The sequence below is a fragment of the Camelus bactrianus genome, chromosome 18 (assembly GCF_048773025.1).
Source record: "Camelus bactrianus isolate YW-2024 breed Bactrian camel chromosome 18, ASM4877302v1, whole genome shotgun sequence".
In the NCBI taxonomy this organism is placed as follows: Eukaryota; Metazoa; Chordata; class Mammalia; order Artiodactyla; family Camelidae; genus Camelus; species Camelus bactrianus.
In genome coordinates, this window is record NC_133556.1 from 24011617 (window position 1) to 24032344 (window position 20728).

At 39.3% G+C, this 20728-nt stretch overlaps 1 protein-coding gene across 5 annotated transcripts in view; it reads right to left on the reverse strand.

Annotated features, from left to right (window-relative positions):
- LOC141573913 (ankyrin repeat domain-containing protein 26-like) overlaps positions 1-18892 on the reverse strand; it is a 64305-nt gene extending 45413 nt beyond the window's left edge. For 3 of the 5 annotated variants that reach the window (XM_074346320.1, XM_074346318.1, XM_074346319.1), the window contains exons 1-5: positions 18725-18888; positions 9184-9289; positions 4385-4499; positions 4049-4222; positions 563-669 (exon numbers count right to left, since the gene is read on the reverse strand). The gene's annotated coding sequence lies outside the window, so the exon portion shown is untranslated. Of the gene's footprint in view, positions 1-562; positions 670-4048; positions 4223-4384; positions 4500-9183; positions 9290-18724 lie in introns of all 5 variants that reach the window. The other 2 variants (XM_074346322.1, XM_074346321.1) reach the window with 2 other exon arrangements.
- Positions 18893-20728: the final 1836 nt, after the last annotated feature.

Consider the following 20728-nt stretch of genomic DNA (forward strand, 5'->3'; position numbering starts at 1 on the left):
AATGTACTAGAAATGAAAAAGGATAAAAACTGATGAGCCCACAGTATCTGGTAATAGTTACTCTCTTAGTGATACTCACTCAGTGATAACCTAATAACATCAGTATCCTTCAAAGAAAGTAATTTAAAGCAGAGTCATCCAAAAGACAAAACAAACTCCTCTTTGTTTAATATGCATCTTTTAAGAAAAAAATATATACCAAGAAGAGGTTAAAACAACTTATAAAAGAATGAAGAAACTCAACACTGTCTCATAAGGTAAATTAAAATTAGAGTCCATACTAATAAAACTAAAATGAAATCCCTGAACTATTGTAAGATCGTATGACCAAAACAATCAGGATGCAAATGACATCAGTCGCTATCATAAAGGAAGATGAATCCTGCTGCATACTGTTCTTTGTCACACCAGGCAGAATAATTGCTTTTCTACCTAACTGATGATGTGTTGATTCTAAGTTAATCCTCTTCTTATTAGGTTAACCTTTCTGATTGGCTGTTACTACTCTAGAACAACATTAAGATTAGAAAGAGAGAGAGAGAGAGAGAACAAACTATTGTACCTTTGCAGCTTGTCGACTGCATGTACATTTGCCCCGTTCGCTATCAAAAATTTGACCATTTCTTCTTTGTTCTTCCTGACGGCGAGTAAAAATGGTGTCAAGTTATACTGTAAAATAGTAAAAACAGTTGACAATGTACAAAATTACATATAAATTTCAAAACTGAATTTAAAAACTTAAGTCTCTGAACTTAAACATACACTATAAAGTAAATAAAAAGTAGCCCCTTCCTCCTCACCCCTCTGTGCTCCTTCTCTTTAAAAGGTTCCTCCTGGACCTCTTCCAAAGTTTCATTCTCTGAAACTCACTTCAGACATTTGCTGGTTCCAAGAACCTTCGCTTCTATTGCAGCGTGTGTCAGGCATTCTCTAGTTACCTTACTGCTCAACTACTACTCCCGACACTCTAAACACTGCTCCAGAGAGAACCATTTAGCTACTGAATCAACTACATTTCTAAGGAGCCACGCTGAGGAGAAAGATACCATACTGTCTGCAACATGCATAACCTATCCAATTACAACTATGACTAATCTCATAAAGCTTGCAGACATTCCAGTGGGAATATGGTTATTTGCATGTAAAGAAAAAGTTTTTCTGAAACCAACTTAAAAATTCTAATTAGAAAAATTCCATCCCACTCTTAAGGGATTATTATAAAATATGAAGTAGACTATAAATTAATATAGACTGTCTTTAAAATCTTGAAATATTTATGAAAATATACAACAGGAATTGGAAATTCAAATGCTTACAGAGGCAACACAGGTGGCCCGAGTAAGTGAAGGTCACAAGTGAGGACAGCAAACTGGAGAACACACGCCCCACCGAGAAGGGGCCACCTCTGCACAGCAGACCACATAGGCCTGGGCTCAAGGGGGACCAGATTTGATTCTTTAGGAGAAGTTCTGAAGTGTAGATTTCTGCAAAAGTCTCCTAAATTTTAAATGTTGACTCAATGTGTGGAGACAAACTGAACATACCCAGGCATGTTTAGTCTATAGCCCACTTGTGTTTTTATGTTTGCTGTGTTTCCAAACAGTTGGGTATAAATCAAGTATTTGTATATAAAACCTTGCCTTTCTTTAGAATCATATGTCTTACACACAAAAACACTGGGCCCTAACATGTAATAAAAATTGTGATTAAGACTCATAATACCCACTTCAAGAATTTTTCCAATGCCTACTAAAACTACAATCTATCTGTATCGAATTCTCCCTGATTGTTAATCAAATGGATAATTAGGATTAAGGATTAAGAGGTATAAACAATCAGGCATAAAATAAGGTACAAGGATGTATTGCACAACCTGGGGAGAAGAGCCAATAGTTTATAATAACCATAAGTGGAGCATAGCCCTTAAAAATTTGTGAAACACTCAGCTATATACCTGTAACATATAATATAGTACATCAACTATACCTCAATTAAAAAAAATATTGTAAGATAAATACATTTTTAAAAAGGCTCATAATACCTGCTTCAAGAATTTTTCCAATGCCTACTACAACTAAAACCTACCTGTATCTAATTCTCCCCAATTGTTAATCAAATGGATAATTAATTCATGAGATGGCTGAAACTAAATTATTAGAACAATTCCAATTTGTTACTAATGTCATGGGTCTTGATGTTTAAAACTGCCATCTTGCACGGTATACTTATATATAATGCAATACAACTCAGCCATAAAAAAGAATGAAAGAATGCCATTTGCAGCAACATGGAAGGACCTAGACATTATCATACTGAGTGAGGTAAGTCAGAAAGTGAAAGAGAAATCCCATAGGATATCACTTAATATGTGGATTCTAAAATACGATACAAATGAACTTATTTACAAAACAGAAATAGACTCACAGACATAGAAAACAAACTGATGGTTACCAAAGGGGAAAGGGGGTGGGAGAGGAATAAATTAGCAGTTTTGGACTAGCAGATACAAATTACTACATATAAAATAAATCAACAACAAGGTCCTACTGTATATACTACAGGGAACTATACTCAATATCCTGTAATAAACCATAATGGAAAAGAATGTGTGTGTGTGTGTGTGTACATATATATCTATCTAAGAATGTATATATAACTGAATAAGAATATATATAACTGAGTAAGAATATATATAACTGAATAAGTATATACAATGAATGAGAATATATATGTAACTAAGAATGTATATATAACTGAATAAGAATATATATATATGTATAACTGAATCACTTTGCTGTACACCAGAAACTATCACAACACTGTAAATCAATTAGACTTTAATTTAAAAAAAACTGTCATGTTGATTATGCTAGGGCTCAGTGAATCTAACAGATAGGTTGCAAGAGTCCGTCACACAGCTTTAACCAAAAGAAGGCTCATGATTTCCTATTACTGCAATCAGAAAAACCCTGCTGACCTAATGACCTGGATGGGAACAAAAGGTGCAAAATCTTTAAAGGATCCGACTCTACTTATTGAATCACTCACCACAAGCAAGTTTCTAAGACTGTCTGAGTGCCACTGAATGATCAGTGGTTAGAAAGGAAAAGGAGCTATTCTTCAAGGCAATAGATACTGCCAGTAATATTGCCAATAAACTCCTCAGTCACAAAGGAAGAGACGGGTAAAAGTCAGGCTAACATGGCTGCAAAGGAGAGCACTGAAAGAAGCAGCATCTATCAAACCCCCGCTCTTCCAGAGATGTCTTATTTTTGAGATCTGTGAATTTACATGCATTACACGTATCCATTCAATAGTTCTTAACCAAGGGTTGTATCAGAATCTCGGGGAAGTATTTTGAAATACCTGCGTCTAGACCTGAGTACATTTATTCAATCAAAATCTTCAGGGGAGAGCCAGGAGAAAAAGCAGGAGGACCAGTTTCGCCATCACTTGCTCCCCACCTACAGCCACAGCCCCGCAGGGGAGCTACACCAGGCTGAGCATGGAAGACCCCAAGGTGAAGGTGTACACGGAGGGCCATGTGGCCACCAGCACAAATGAATGCCCCTGCTGGCTGTCAAACATGACCTGACCTCACTTGCCCAGGTTCTAGAACCTGGGATCCTGGGGTGCTCAGGGCCTGTGGCTTGCTGCCTCCCCTGCCCAGGTGCAGTCACCCAGCTCCCCCTGCTGGGTACTGGGTTCCTTCCTCCTCCCACCCATCCCCAGGCAGGCAGCCTGCCCTTGCCATCACTTCACTCCCCGCAAGCCTTCATCTTCTGTAGGCTCTGAGCCTACCACCCACTCCCAGGCACTTCCTAATGGGAAGCTGTTCCTTCTGGGGTACAAGTGTGGCTGGGAGACAGAGCTCTGCCCTTTCTGCGGGCACTACCTCTAGCCTCTGGCCTTGGCTTTGGAGTTGGTTCCATGGTAACAGGGCCTGATGTATTGTATTCAGTATACATATTACTATAAATAAAACACCTGTAGCTAGAAAAGACCCTGTATTTCAAATATCTTGTAAATAAAGTCAGTTGAGCTATACCTTGTTTATCGCCTCAATATTTGCATCATAGCGGAGCAGCTCTGCTGCAATTGATGTATTTCCAGCCAAGACGGCGTAATGCAGAGCAGTGTTCTGACAGTCGTCCGCAAGATTTGGGTCAGCACCCCGTTTCAGCAGGATAGTGACACACACTTCTTTCCGGCATTGTACAGCCTGTTGGTATCACACCAAGAAACAGACTGTAAGTGCTAGGCATTCCAAGTTAACATTCCTCAAGTCCCAGCAATTCGTTATATTTAAAACAGATAAATTCATTTTTATTCTAAGTAATTAAATCAAATCCATCTCACGTGGACACGGTTGGCTGCTACACACCTTGATGAGAGCTGTCTTGCCTTCCTTGTCACGAGCATTCAGATCACACCACCACTGTGTAAGGAGATCCACCACTGGTGACTGGCCGCTGGCGCAGGCTAAGTGTAGGGCAGTCCTGCGAACATGAGAGGACTCTTTAGGAAATTAGAGCGTACTACTTCGAAGATACAGTTACTCATGTAATTGTAAACATTCAACAGCATGCTATTCATACCCCTTTAAAACTAACATTTAGTCTTATCTTAGTTCTTTCTATGGGGAAAGAACAATATTTATTAGCTCTTACTACTCACCACATTAATGGAAGAACTACCTGTTTGAATAGAAAGGGCATGCCGTTGAGATTCAGCTCAACTTGGGTCTCACTTCTACTTTAACACTGTCACTTATTAGCTCTCACTTAGCCTGTCTGTGCCTCAATTTCCTCATCAACAAAATGGGCATGAAGTAGTAGCTATCTTACAGGACCCCACTGTGATGCTTAAATGAAAAGCTATACAAAATGTCTGGCAGTTCCTTGCACAAAATAATAGCTCAATAATTGTTAGGTAATATTATAACTGTTACCGTTACTATTTTACAAAGACAACATTTCAATTAAGTAAAATGATCGTATATCTACTTTACTGCTGCAAGGATGAGAAAGAACACTGTACTTCAATGATTCTAACATGCTCATTGTCTCACACTTCAACATCTCTGACATGGGAAGGCAATTTAAAATTCATGTCTTACAACCATAGTTGGCAGCTCCTCCCAGGCCCGCCCCACCCCGCCCCGCCCCGCCGCTGTTACCTGTTCTTCCTGTCTCTGCTGTCTACGACATTTCTCTTATATGTCAGCAGCTCCTCCACTGTACACCTGTCACCTAAATATGCGGCTCTGTGGAACTTCTTCAGCTCTCTCACATCGACATGATACCCAGGCACGGGCTTCTCACGATCCCTGCGTGCTCTCTGATGGGTGCTGAAGCCCACCCAGCTCACTAAGTTAGCGAGTCTCTTCTTCATCTGGCTTATCGCCTTCCAACACCGCTCACTTCCCTCCTGGCCTCTTGCCGCCTCCCGATCTCAGCGCTGGCGCTACAGAAAAGCCACAGAGGTCTCGCTGCCACACCTTGGCTGCAAAGCTCAACGGCTTGGAATGTTTAGTCCGGAACAGTCGTAGCCTAGCAACAGCACTGACCCTCAACTGTCCCTCAACTGTCCCTCCAGAGCCAGTGTCCCCGTGAGTGCGCACAGAGGCCCGGAGGCCCAGTGTGCCCAGTGTGCATGTGGGAGCCTAACGCATTTCAAATCTCTGCAGTTGCCTGTGGGCCACTTTGGATTCCCTTCAAATGTTGGTGCTAGGTGGCTGAGTGTTTTGGGACATTTCCAGAAGTGAGGCTTGCCCCTGAGAAAGGCATGTTTGTATGCAACTGTGGTTAGAGTGGGGTGGAACCACAGGATGCTGAAGGCCTAGTCCCCCAGAGAGCTCCCCACCAAAAATCTCTAAATCTCCTTATCCCTCAGTTTATTCCTTTCCCCATCCCTCTGGGCCCCAGCCAGTCTCCAGGGAATTTAGCAGATGCAAACAGCAGAAAGCTGTTTTCATGGTTTCAGACACTGTGGCAATATGTATCATTAAGTACAAACTTCAGAAACCAATACACCTCTCCAGACGAAATGAAAACGTGTTTCCGCATGCCTGCTGACCCTGCTCTGTGGCTCAGCCTTATGTTTACACGCTTTCTTCACTTTATTTTATTCTTTGCTTTTATTTCCACCAATTAAATCTTGAATCAATCCAAGGTTTATTTGGGAGCATGGTATAACATTTGAGAACTTTTTAATCACGTAACTATGGAAACACCACGTCAGTTACTCAGCGAGGCCATGCTGCTGGCTGACCACTTGCAGGAGGGGTGGAAGGCAGGGCAGGCCTCCTCTTCCTGCCTAACTCCATCCTTCCTCCCTCAGCTGGCTAATTATGGCTTCTGGCCCTGCCAGGATCAAAACTGCAGGGGGCGGTAGAGTTCCTAAGTGGCTGACACTCCTGGGAGCTGGTTTTGAGTGGACTGGACCTGGCAAGTGTTTTGAAGCTGACTCTCTCAGGGGCATTTCTGTGCCCACACCTGCCCTCACCTGCAACTCCCCTGACCTAAGTGAATGTGGTGTTACTAATTTACCCTTTTAACCTATCTTTTCTATTAGCATACACTGTTATTTCCCTCATCTTCAGAAACAATGATGCGTTCACCCTCCAGCTGCGGCCCCATCTCTCTGCTCTCCGGCACACACGCCTCCTGCCCCTGCAAAGGAGCTGTTCCCATTCGCTTCCTCTGATTTCTCTCATTTTCCAACCAAGCAAGCGTGTCCACTCACTGCAACTGCTCACGACAGGGTCACCCACCACCCACCAGGGGCTGACTGCACGGGGAGCTCTGTCCTCTCCTCGCACGGCCCGGCAGCCACACTTCCCACCGCTGCTCTCCCCACCGCTGCTCTCCCCAACTTCCTCAAGCCCTTTCCTCACGGGGCTTCCCGGGTCTCAGGCTGCTCTGGTTTCCTCCCACGGCCCTGGCCGGTCTTCTCAGTCCCAGCCCCTGAGTGCTGGCACACAGCACCCCTGAGGCTCAGTCTTCTGGCCTCTACTACTTTCTGCTGCCGCCCCCAACAGCCTTAGGGCTTTATGTATTCTCTACAAGTTGCTAACTTCCAAACTGCCATTTCCAATCCAGACCTCCCTCCTGTATTCCAGACTCAAATACCCACTGCCCCTCAACGTCATCTCTTGGAAGTCTAATAGGACTTCTCCTGGGCCGGCCCTCTCCTGGGCCGGCCCTCTCCTGTACCTGCCCTCTCCTGGGCCTGCCCTCTCATGTTCCTGCCCTACTCTTGGTATACATTTGCTCACTACTCTCAAAATTCTCAAAACTTTCTCTTTAAATTATGGATTATTTTCCTAGTACTTTGACCGCTTTCTTGATAGTGACCCTGTAAAGATAGTTCACACTTCTTAGCTTTTCCATGATATTTAATAACACTGTAGCACATCCCAGTCTTTTGAAAATTATATGTATTTTGCCCTCCTATTCTTCTGCACATTGTGCTGATACTCCAGTCTTGTAGGTAGATTCCCCTTTATTTACTGTTAAAGGAGTAGGTCCTTGTGTTGTCACTACAGCTCTGATAACTGAAACGAGTCAGCTTATGTACATGCTGTGCTGTGCATCATGCTTTAGTGAAAAAATATCTATTCATGGGCCATTTATGCTACTCCCAAGTCTTTCCAGGCGATCTGCATTCATCTGATCACTGAACTAGGTTTCTGCCTGCCTATTTCTTCCATGCTCTGGTACTCTGGCTCACCAGCTACATTTTCAGCCAAATTGTGTGTATGATTTTCTTCAGGTTACCAACCTTGGTATTCTCACTTAACCCTTGTCTGTATTTCTTCAAGCTTTGGCTCACATCCAGATCCAGGCAAGCCAGACTTCTTACATACACTTGGTTCCAAAGACCAATAAAGTAAGGCATTTTTGGTGTTGACTGAACACCAGAAAAGTGGTATTTATCTATGCTAAATGAAGGCCACAAAATACGTACACTTGCTTTACTATTTACTAATACGAGGCCTTAAAGGAGTTCTGTAACGTGTCTGATAAGGAGTCAGTTGCTAATCTCATGGTTTGCTGCACAGAATGAATTCTTTTGCTCGTTGCTTTTAAGATTTTCTCCTTGTCTTTCAACTGTCTGTGCTGTCTAGTTGTGAATCTCTTATGTTTGTTCTCTGTAATGTTTGTTGAACTTAGGTGTGCAGATTAACGTTTTCTTTGAATTTAAAAAGTTTTCAGGCATTATGTCTTCTAATTTTTTTTTGTATTTCTCTCTCTCTTCTGGTCTGCCAGGTTTGTGTGTGTTGCCATGCTTACTGGTGTACCACAGTTCTACGAGAAACTATCTTAATTTTTTGCTGTCTGTCAGACTGGATAATCTCTTTTGACCTGTTTTCAACTTTACTAATTGTTCCTTCTGCCACCTCTAATGTGTTGTTGAGTCCCAACAGTGAGTTTTTAATTTTAGTTATTGAATGTTTCAATTTTAAAATCTTCATTTGTTTTCTCTTAATGTAATTTTTACCTCTTGCTGTTATCATTAATTTTTTGAATCAGTCATCATACTTTCCTTTAAATCTTAAACACAGTTTTCTTTGAATAGAATACTTTGTAATATACTAGTATTATAGTACTTGTATTCTGAGAACATATTTATAACAGAAGCTTTGATTTTCTTCTAAATCCAACAGCTGAGCTCCCTCAAGACAGTTTCTCAAAAACAAGCAAATGTTTACTAAAAGTGACTGTTAAAAAAAGAGATGACTAAATGAGCATAAAGTCATCAAAGTGAAGGATTGAGATACAGGAGTAGTGTGTTTGTGGAAAACTTTCTTTTTGATACCAGTTTAGGAATTTTCTCAGCACATTTTATGTATTCAGTCTTGTGTGTGTGTGTGTACCTTTAAAAGAAAGAATTAGTGGAAATAGAAAATAATCTCCTGTAATCTTCAATCTTCTTCACAAAACTGTTCCTATGACTTCCTCTACTCTTTTGCTAATAATGTTATGTTCAAATATGATACTAATTTATATATATCCACAGTTTCAGATACCTTAGTTTGGATCAAGCAAATAACAAAATAAGATACGAACTGAAAATAAGATGCAAACTGGAAAAGTATAAAATGTATAATATGTAGATATATGAAATCTTTATCTATTACAAATACTTAAGTATAAGCATGTATTTTTTTTTATTTACCTTATGTGACACCGTCTGCATAATTCAGGAAGTCCACACTTTTCCACAGCGCTTCATTATACGTTGAAGAGAAGCTATGCATTCTATCCTGTAGTCCAATGTATACCTTCAAGCACAAAAGTCACAAAGTCTATTCTTAGAATCATTTCTCCCCACCAAGGCCAAAACTTTCATTTGTACCTCAGTTCATCTATTCTTTATAAGTACTCTTCTGTGAATTTATTCATCAATTAATTTCTGATGGGTTAGCCCTATAATTTTTTCCCACTGAATCCAAGCAATAAATACATTCAAATTAAAACATTCTACCACATAAGTCTTACTATATTTTAATATTTAACAATGTTTCTTTAACCTCAATTTATAGGTTAATACTATTACTGTGTATTACCTGAATTTAAAACGGTGAACATTTTTGATGTATACTTTGCCAGTATCGGTAAACTGAGCTGCAAGTGTAGGGAGGATGGGATAACTTTATGAGCACTGTAGAACTCAATGGCTATGAGTATTTACTATGTTTGGACGTTATATTTAATTTGAAAAACAACCTTAATTCTATTAATAATTTGCATAATTCTTTCCAAGATTTATTTTCATCAACGTGTACGTGTGTGTATGTATACATACATGTGTATGTGTACGTTTGCTTATGCTTATGGACAGAGATTTATACTCATGTAACTAAGAATAAGCAGGCTTATATATAGGCCTGTACTTCTGAACTTCATCTGACTTGTGTCATTAACATTTCACTTACCACTATTAACCAAAATTTGATTCTTACTTGGTATGTGATTCATATATGCAACACTTAAGTAAAACATTTCTATGTTATTGACTATTAGTTTTTTTCCTCTAGAATCTTCATTCTCATAAATAACACTCTGAAGGACATCTCTGAAAACAAACCTAAGCTTGTATGTCTTGATTATTTCCAGCATTACTTCTAGGGAAAAGTCTTGACTGGGCGGTTAAAATGAATTGTTTGTAAGCTAAACAAAGGTTTAAAAGCTAGAATTATTAAAAATAAATTCTAATACATAATTCACATTTGGTCAGGTAATATTTCATACTACCACAAAAATATTATATAAGGATTTTTATCCTCTCCTGATTTTCCAAGATGTTTGGTTAATACGTAATAAAATGTAAAGACTAAAACAATATATTTTTTAGATAAAACTAAAAACAGTAAAACAACTCACACTTTACACTTGTATTGCCTCTTGCTTTCTCAAATTAATTCTGTATTCTCAAAAGTATGATCATAAAAGATAACAAGTAAAAAATTAAATCTCAGATTATTAATATTGCTTTTCACAAAGGCATTTAAAACTGTCTGCTATTTGCATTTATATTAGGAAACATCCTTTTTAAACATCAGTGAGCATGCTCTCCAAATGCATTTACTTAAGCATTCTTATTAACAGTCCTGGTATTATTTCAATAAGAAGTATCTAATCAAGATATTTTAATCTAAATATTGTAGATAAATCAGAATATATTAATCATTTACATGCAATCAGAACATTAGAATTTTTAAAGCTACATAACTGTTGATTTACTGAGATACGTCAGCCACCAAAAGTAGCAAGTAATGAGAACAAGTAATTTATGCTGGTTAAATTCTAATCAGATTTCTTTAAAAAATTGTGTAGGAAAATGAACATGTACAACTATGATGAACTAATCTCCTCAACTAGAACAGTCCTGGATGTACTTAAAATATTGAGATTTCATTTAAAATAATATTTATAGTCTTTCCTCCAAAAAACACATTTTAACTATTTTGGTCTCATTGCCAAGGGAATAGAAAAGGAACTCACAAAATGAGATTATTTTAATTATCTTATTTTCCTATTAAAATGGCAAGACACATATTGAGTTTAACAGATATGAGAGAGTATATTCTTTTTGACTATAAAAAATATTTTTGAGGTCTTTTTTCTTGGTAGTGGGATGTCACTTTGCAGGAGTAATATCTAACTACAGATACATATAGATACAGATACAAATACAGATATATATATATATGTGTATTCTATTTGCAGAAAATTACTTATTAAAAGGTATTTGTAAAAAATATCTCCATTTATGAAATGAAAAAGTGATTTAAAAACAGCAAATGTTGACTGAAGGGAAATTATCTTGCAATTTATGACAGCATCTAATTTAAATCCCTACTTTGTGACTTAAATCAACATTGTGAGTTTTAATTAAATTGATACTGAATAATAAATTCTTCAGCATAGTGAGATAAGTGGATTCAAACTTACTATATTTCCTACAAAGCATACATTATTCACTTACGAATATATCTGTGAAAAAAAATTTTAATGTGATTATTTGGAAACAAAGCCAAAATGAGTATGACTCATATCAAAACATCTGTTTTTAAAACTGTAGTTACCACATGAAATGGTTAAGGGTAGAATTTAAAAGACATGTATTCTATTATTTTTTCACTTTTAAAACATTCTCTGATTTAGAAGGTGGGGTAAAAGGAATCAGAATATTTGTGAAAATAATTATAGTGTATACACGTATTGAAAGGTAGTATGTGTAATGAAGCTGCGGTATCTTTTTATTCAACGGGAACACGAGAGGAAAGGAGAAAGGAGGAGACAGGGGTCGGGTCACAAGACAACGGACTGGCGGCGGCGGCGGCGGCGGCGGCGGCGGCGGCGGCGGCGGCGGCGGCGGCGGCGGCGGCGGCGGCGGCGGCGGCGGCGGCGGCAACAGAGCGAGCTCCGGGGGCAAAGGGCGGGGAGGGTGGGCGTGTGCAGGGGCGAAGCGAGGGGTGACCGGGACGTCGGGCTGAAAGGTCTCGGTTGGTTCCCGTTGCCCCTTCCCGCGGCTGAGCCTTGGGAGCCACGGTGATCTCGGGCGTCTCCGGAGCGGCCGCCGCTACCGTCTCTCCAGGCTGAGCGGGGAGGCGGCGGCTGCAGCCGCGGGCACAGCAGCCGCCACGTCGCACACGCGCGGAGAGCGGAGGTCCACACCCTGACGACGATCGGCAGTGCGAAGACCCAGGCCCCGGGCACGTCTCCTCCACTTCCGTGGAGGAGCTCAAGGGGATGTCGCTGCTGGACCCGGCAGAGTCCAATGGATCACTGCTTTTGGAATCAAAGATAAATCCAAACACTGCACATCAGAGACAACAGGATCCATTAACTGTTTGGTCAGAAGCTGAAAACTATGATCTGGCAATAAGTTTTCAGGAAAAAGCGGGCTGTGATGAGATCTCGGAAAAAAATTTGTCAGGTTCAAGGTAAGAATCAACCAGTGAAGCCACACAGGACCTCACTGATGAACCAGAAGAATGATTTGAAGAAATGCCTGAAACAAGTCATCTGATTGACCTGCCCACATGTGAACTCAAATAAACTTGAAGAGATTGCTGACTTAGTGACCTCAGTTCTCTCCTCACATATCCATAGGGAAAAGCTGGATCTGGCCTTGGAAAATGAAGGCTATATTAAACAACTACTGTTCCAAGCTTGTGAGAACCTAGAAAACACTGAAGGCTTACACCATTTGTATTAAATTACTAGAGGAATCCTACTCCTAAGTAAAGCAACTCTGCGGTAATGTTCTCTGACGAGTGTATCGTGGATGTCGTGGGATGCCTTGAATATGACCCTGCTTTGGCTCAGAGAAAAAGGCACAGAGAATTCTTGACCAAAACTGCAAAGTTTAAGGAAGTTATTCCAATAACACATTCTGAACTAAGGCATAAAATGCATCAGACTTACAGGGTACAGTACATAAGTGAGAAACTACTTGTTTTATGAGGTCAAACAGAATCTTGATACAAAATCCTGACATTAACTTTGTAAGAAAGGAAAGTAATAAGCTAGTTTTAAGTGTAAAATAAAATTTTAAATGTACTAAAGGTATAATACCTCAAAACCAAGTTGACATATTCAAGAAATGAAAGGTAATTTACTATAGTATTAGGATAAAGAAGAAACACATTCCTCAGAGATACATGTAAGTTATTTTTAAAATTGAACACCTTTCATGTTATACCAAAAAGGGAAATATAGAGGATTTTGCTTATATAATTAGTGTTAAATATAAAAAAACTTAGAGCAAGCATCATACTTTATGGTAAAATGTTGAAAGCTTTATCTTTGAGATGATATACCATTCAAGGATCCATATAACTATTTCTCATTAAAAATTTAAAAGTAGTCACAATCTGTATAGCATAAAAGATACAAGAAAGAATGTGTAAGGAATAAAAAGGGAGAAAAAAAACTTTACTACTTAGAGATGTTCTCAGTTTGAAGGTAGAAATACCCCTTCAAAAACTCTGTACAAAAATTATTGCAATTAATAAGTTTAGCAAAATTAAAGTGAAAATTAGGATAAAAGCTGCATTTCTAAATGAAGGAATAAGCAGGATAAAAGAACCTTTGAAAAGTTCCATTTAAGACAAGATATAAAATTATCAGATATATAAGAACAATTGTAAAAACATATTTTAAATATATTTGAACAAAAACAGTACAGATCCAAGGTCAGCCAAATGGCACTGAACAAATAACAATTTATGGCCCAAAACAGCTTTCTGAGAGCTCTAGAAAATGGTTAGGAACACCCCACAAAGAAGCAGCTGCATTCAAACCGGCAGGAAATTTGTGGCATTCTGCTCACCCTTGCCCCACCTCCTTCATGTTACATCTCTGTGCGATCTGGAGGGAACAGCTCAATTCTCAGCTCCTACCTTGGACAGAAAGACAAGGATGAAACCTTCTTGCCACATTCTAGGGGTTGGTTGAGGGGGTTATTTCTGTCTTGCTTGACCAAGAACAGTGATGAGAGTGGTGGCAGAGTTTAGATATCAGACTGGAGGCTGCTGAAAGCAGTGGAGGGTACTGTGACATGCTGGAGATACATGTAGTCTGCAGTCCCACTGGAACCTTGGGGCATGAGCTTATGGGCAGAGAAATAAAATAGAAATCTAAGATGACCAGGAGAAATCAGGGATGAGACCCTTAAAAGCAGCTGTATAGATGGGGAACTTTAAAAAAAAAAAAAAAAAAAAAGCAAAGGCCCAGAGAAGATGCATCATTCCTGGAAAAGATATGAAAGGACCTGGAGCCTTTGAACTGAGCTGATTAGTGAAGGTCTTCCTCTACACAGAGCTATTCCATAAAAACTGGAGAAATGGCTGCTTTTCCAAATTCCCAAATCTCAGTAAAAATCACAGGTACATAAAGAAACAGGGAAACAGCCCATTCAAAGGAACAAAATAAATATCCAGAAACTAACCCTAGAGCAATTCAGACTTCTAACCAACTAGACAAAGACTTGAAAACACCGCCTTAAGTTTACTCAAAAACCAAAAGAAAAATGTAGACAAATAAGCAAAATTAGGAAATGATTTATGAACAAAATGAGAATATCATAAAGAGATGCAAATAATAAGAGAAAAACTCTGGAGCTGTAAAATACAATAAACGAATTGAAAAATGTATTAAAGGTGTTCAACAGCAGACTTCATCAAATAGAAGAGAAAATAGTGGATTTGGAGATAGATCGTTTGAAATTATCAACTCAGAGGAGCAAAAAATAATAATAAAGAAAAATGAAAAGAGCCTAAGGGATTTATGGGACACTATCAAATGGAACAATATACATAGTATGGGAAACCCAAAAAGGGAAGACGAAGAGAGAAAAAGGAGCAGAGAGCTTATCTGAAGAATTGAACAGTTAAAAGTGGTCAAGTTGGTAAATGTGTTTTATCACACAATGAAATTAGGAAAAAAATGAACAGATACCTGTTATATAAAGCAACATGAATGAATTTCACAAAAGCATTATTTAGTAAATGAAAGCATAGCCAAGACATGGAAACAGCCTAAATGTCCATCAACAGATGACTCGATAAAGAAGATGTGGTATATTTATACAATGGAATGCTATTCAGCCATAAAAAAAAAAAAAAACAAAAAAAAAACAAAAAAAACAACTTAACGCCATTTGCAGCAACATGGATGTTCCTGGAGAATGTCATTCTGAGTGAAGTAAGCCAGAAAGACAAAGAAAAATACCATATGAGATCACTCATACGCGGAATCTAAAAATAAAACAAACAAACATAAATACAAAACAGAAACAGACTCATAGACATAGAATACAAACTTGTGGTTGCCAGGGGGGCGGGGGGTGGGAAGGGACAGACAGATTTCAAAATGTAGAACTGATAAATAAGATTGTACTGTGTAGCACAGGGAAATATATACACAATCATGTGGTGGCTCACAGTGAAAGAGAATGTGACAATGAATGTATGTATGTTCATGTATATTCAAATTCTACACTGGAATTTGACACAACATTGTAAAATGACTGTAACTCAATAAAAAATGTTTAAATAAAAAAAGTACATGAAAGCAAGATATTAACATATACTTTAAGACTCCATTTATATAATGATCAAATTTGATAATTTAAACTATCGTATTTAAGAATTCTTCTATCGGCAAAACAATAAAGGAATGTTAAGGAAGCGATTACTATATAACTCTTCCTTATGATTACCTCTTGGTTGGGAAGAGAATAGTTACGAGGGATCATGAGAGGATCTTCATGGATGCTGGAAATGCAACTGCAACTTATTTTTTATCTGAGTGATACACTGCTGACTGCTTTTTAATTTACTGCTCAGCAGTTTCTATTTTGCAGTACTCTGTGTATGTGTGTCTGTCCTGGATAGTCTCTGGGCAGTTCACCATCACATTATTCTCTTCTAAATTTTGTCAGTGAGAAGTGGCATCACAAAACGTGTCTCTCAGGAGGGAAGAAGGGGTTCCTGAGGCAGTTACAGATATGAATGGCAGAGCTGGCTACCTAGAAAACTGCTCACTTTTGTGGCCAAAACAAGGAAGTTTGTGAGGACTGCCTACATATTCTTATAAATTGCAGCAACTTTCTACAGATTTGTCGAGAACATCTGTCTTCGTTCTGCTGGCTACTCTGACCTTTGCTATTCTTAGAATATATGGAGAGGCTTCTGAATTCTAAAAGAAACCTTGATTCTATATCTGTATTTGTATCTAGAACTACATCTGTATCCATATTTATCTACATATCTCATGGTTACACATGAGTTATATTTCACATTAAAACAAGTTGAAATGTTTGGAGGATGCTGTTAATACTGTGTTGTATATTTGAAATTTGCTAGGAGAGCGTATCTTAAAGTTCTCATCACAAGAAAAAAATCTGTAACTATGTGAGGTGATGGATGGTAACAAAACGAACTGTGGTAATCATCCAGCAATATATACATATATCAAATCATTCTGCTATGCACCTTAAATTTATAGTGTTATATACCAATTATATCTGGATAAAACTAGAAAAAAGTGAGAAAATACTACCATGATTTTTCTAACACCCAACCATCTTAATTCATTTTGATCACCTTGTTCCACATGGTGGGCACTTGTAAAATATTGTCACTTCCCAAAATACAAAGTACTCTGAAACTCATTAATTTAAACCACAAAGGTATATAATCTGGTCTTAGAAAACCACCATGAGAAAGAACATCTACTCTAACTTTTAAAAAGTTATTTCTGTTGTGAGACTATATAGCTCAGAGAGATGCATTTTGGAAGTCTTTTTTATATTAACAGTGGCAAGGGCTATTACTGCAGGCAGGGGCTGTTACTGTAGGACAACTGAAACAGCAGGAATCAAATCTTCACTCAGTGCTTGATATGCAAGCCAGGTACACGGTGCAAGGTTATGTAGGTGTTCTTTCTGGCTTCTGAAAACTATTTCAAAGGTTGTTCTCTCTTGCTGGTATGTTACAGCTTGAGAATCTGCTGTCTTAGTACTTTTCACACCAAACAAAGCCAACATTACAAGGAATGGAACACAACTTTCATCAATAGTTAGGATGAGTTTAAATTCTAATCTACTAGGCATTTGCTATACACACACACACACAAACACATACATATAATAGGTTACCATTGAAAATAGAATAATTGGTTCCTTTTTCACTCATTTTAGACTTTCAAACAGTAATTAATAAAGACATAGTTGTAAGATCATTAAACAAGATTACAAACCAAAGAGCCTGAGAGTTAAGGCTATTTAATAAATAAAAATACACAACAGGAGTTGAAATAAAAATTCAACTCAAAAGATATGTAATCTCAGATACTTTCATTTTATAAAACGAATTAATCAAGTTGATGTCCTTTTTTAATACTGTGGGACTAAATTTCCTGCTTTATTACAGCCCTGGGAATGAGAATCTTAAAGCTTTCATTAACTTCTAGTAGAAAATACATTCAATCAAAAATTTGTATGTTTCTATGTGATACATATGGTGACATTCTAAAAATTTTACTGATCAAATACCAAAGTTGTATATGAATATATTTAACATACATGCATAAAATCTCAAAATACTTTATTCATTTCAGGTTAGAAAGATGGGAGGATACAAGGGAAAAAAGTATTTGAATTCTGAATATCAGAAGTAGTTACTAGTAATCATTTTTAAGTTTCTATTTTAGTAACACAAACATTTGCTTTAGAGCCTTTTCGGTTATATTTAAAAATTCTAATCCCATTTAATTTTTATTATAAAGCCCCTTGAATTATAACCAAAACTAGCAACCCATTTCAATTCACGCTCCCTTCCCAAACTTCTCAGATGAGGAAACAAAAATAATTAACAGAACCCACTAGCATTTACTTCCGGGATAACTTGAGTTTTTTTTTCTTTTGAAATGTATTTTTCACGAGTTTTACAAAGCCTTGTGAAGTGGCTGTCATTTGAACTGTTTCTTTATCCTTCGGTATCAGTGCCCGGAGAGAGAGCTTCAAAAATAATAGAAAATAAAAGATTCAGCAAAGATTTGATATTTTTAAATACTCTGTCAGTTCTATCAAGGCTACAAATTATAGTTCCAATAACCAATCACTGTCTTCTACTCTCATAAATGTCCTCAAATATTGAGATACTGAACATAAATTTAAAATTTCCAGTTGTATTTTAAATTTTTTTCGTCTTTAGTTTTTATGGACTGTGCCATCCTTTTGCTGTCTTGTGTGGCAGCTAGCTACATTTTAGGATTTTGTAATTATTTGTTGAAATTACATATACATATATTTCATGAAAAGAGACATGTTCCATCATCAATAGCGCTTATAAAGAACGTGCTACGTTTCAGTGACGAAACAATGGTAAATATATTGTAACGTTGTGCTATGTCTTCACCCTCAATTTGATAAATTTATCTCAGGGAATGAGCACCTGAGAGCGCCTGAGGGTCCCGCTGTGTTGGGGCGTGTCTCACCGGGGACGCCCCTCTTTCCAGCCTCCTACCTCCTTTCCAGTCACCACCTCGAGGACAGCCTTCTGGGCCCTTCTCTGTCTCCGGCACCAGACAGCCAGCTCTTTCGTGCCAAGCGGCCCTGAGCTCCCGGCCTCGGCGGGACGACCCCGCGCGCGGAGGCCGCCCACCCGGCTGGTCACGGGCGCCCGTGGGTCCCCCGCACTCACCTCGCCCGGCTCTGTCTCCACCGTGACCCGACCCAGGGGAGCTGGCTGAGTCTCAGGGTGAAAACGCCAGCGCAGCGAGGCGGCCTGCCTTCTTCCAGAAAGTACGGTACGGTAGCCGTCCCACGACAAACGGACGACAACCTTGGACGCCGCGGAAGCCCCCAAGGCCCTTCCGGAGCCGCCCGGCCCCGCCCCCACACAGCGGCTCTAAGGGAGCCGCCCGGCCCCGGCCCCGCCCCCTCCTCCTCCCCAACAGCCATGCGTGAGCCGCCCGGCCCCGCCCCCTCCCGCGGCTTCCCGGGGCGGGTGGAGCGGGTGCCCGGCCCCGCCCCCTCCCGCGGCTTCCCGGGGCGGGTGCCCGGCCCCGCCCCCTCCCGCGGCCGCCTAGGCGAGTCGGTGGAGGGCATCCTCAAGGTGGGCAACCATCTGAGTAATTTCTCAGTCAGCTGACCCCAGGGTGGGCAGGGCGAGTATCTCTTCCAAAGGCTCATCCTGGAGCTGCACTGGAGCCTCAGGAGCTCCGGGGCCTTTGAGGGGCGCCTCTGCGTTCCCCTGGTGTCAGGGCTTCTTGCTTGAGCCTTTCTGCCTGCAGCCACCAGGCAGCTTTAACCATCCTGGAGCCCCGCCCAAGCCACGGCCCAAGTGGAAACAATAAAGCTTCTGCAGCAAAGTTAAATAAAGCAAAATAAACAAATAAAAAGGCTTTAGAAAGGGTCCGTTTGTCTTTCAAAAAAACCTTTTTATTCTCCCATAGATTTCCCACATCCCCCTATTCCCTTCCCCTATTAAGGTGGTATATAAGCTCTCAAATCTCGCCCCTTTTGGGGGAGTACTTTTCTTTTTTTCCTGTGAAACTCCTTGTGTATGTGTATGTGTATGTATGAGTATTTAAAACAATAAATTTGTGAATCTAGTCTCCTGTTAATTTGCTTTGTTGCTTATTTCATAGAGTCAGCTTTTGAACTGAAGTGTAGCAGAGAGTGTGCCACCCCCAGATGTATGATTTGGGCATAAGAATTCTTTTGAGCTGAGGATACAAGAAAAGCTCCCACCTTCCCCTATTTGCTTGAAAGCAGGACATACATTTTCACAGCCATTCCTTCTCCCATTTCTACCAAAAAGGACAGAAGTTAATCACACCATTAGACACCCCATTTTCCCATAAGGGGAAAAAGACTTCTTCTATCCCTCTGGGCTCTACAGGGAAGGACAAATAATTTTCTTTCTACCCTTCTGAGTTTTGGGACCAGAGCAATCTGCATAACAAACTTTACTTAACAGCCTTTATTTCAACCCCTGGAGGCCTGAACCTTCTTTCTGCTGTCCTGTCATTTCTCCACAAATTTACTCTCTTTGAATTACTCATTTTCCCTTGGGTATCTCCCATATACATGAGGTGTACATGTTAATAAACTTCTGCTTGTCTTTCTCTTGGAAACCTGTCTTTATTACAGTGGTCTCAGCCCAAAACTCAGAAGGGTAGAAAGAAAATTATTTGTCCTCCCCTGTAGAACCCAAGAGGGTAGAGGAAAAGTCTTTTTCCCCTTATACTTTCTGTGCATAAAGAGAGAAAAACTAAGTGTAAGGCGTAGGAACAAAGTGAACGGTGTCTGAAACGTGAGCACAATTTCCTTACAGGTGAAGGAATAACGAATCTCAAAATGTGGTTTAATGACATACAATTCTTTAAACTGGTGACACTTATTACAGTTTTAGGACTGCAGTGTTTATATTTAATCATTATAGTGTCTGCAAATGTTCCATGAAATATTTAGTTGAGATGTGATCTTCAAATTGTGGTTGTTGTGGAACTTCTTTCATTTTTGAACTCACACAGTAATATCCTAAAATGTTTTACCTTTTTCATAATTAACAAGTGGCCAACTTGGACTTAAATGACTTTTTCTTACTACATTTGTTGCTCTTTTCTTGTATGTGGTTCAAAAAAGCCTCTTTTTTGGAAACATAGAGTAGACTCTGGAACATATGTTATTTGATTATTAG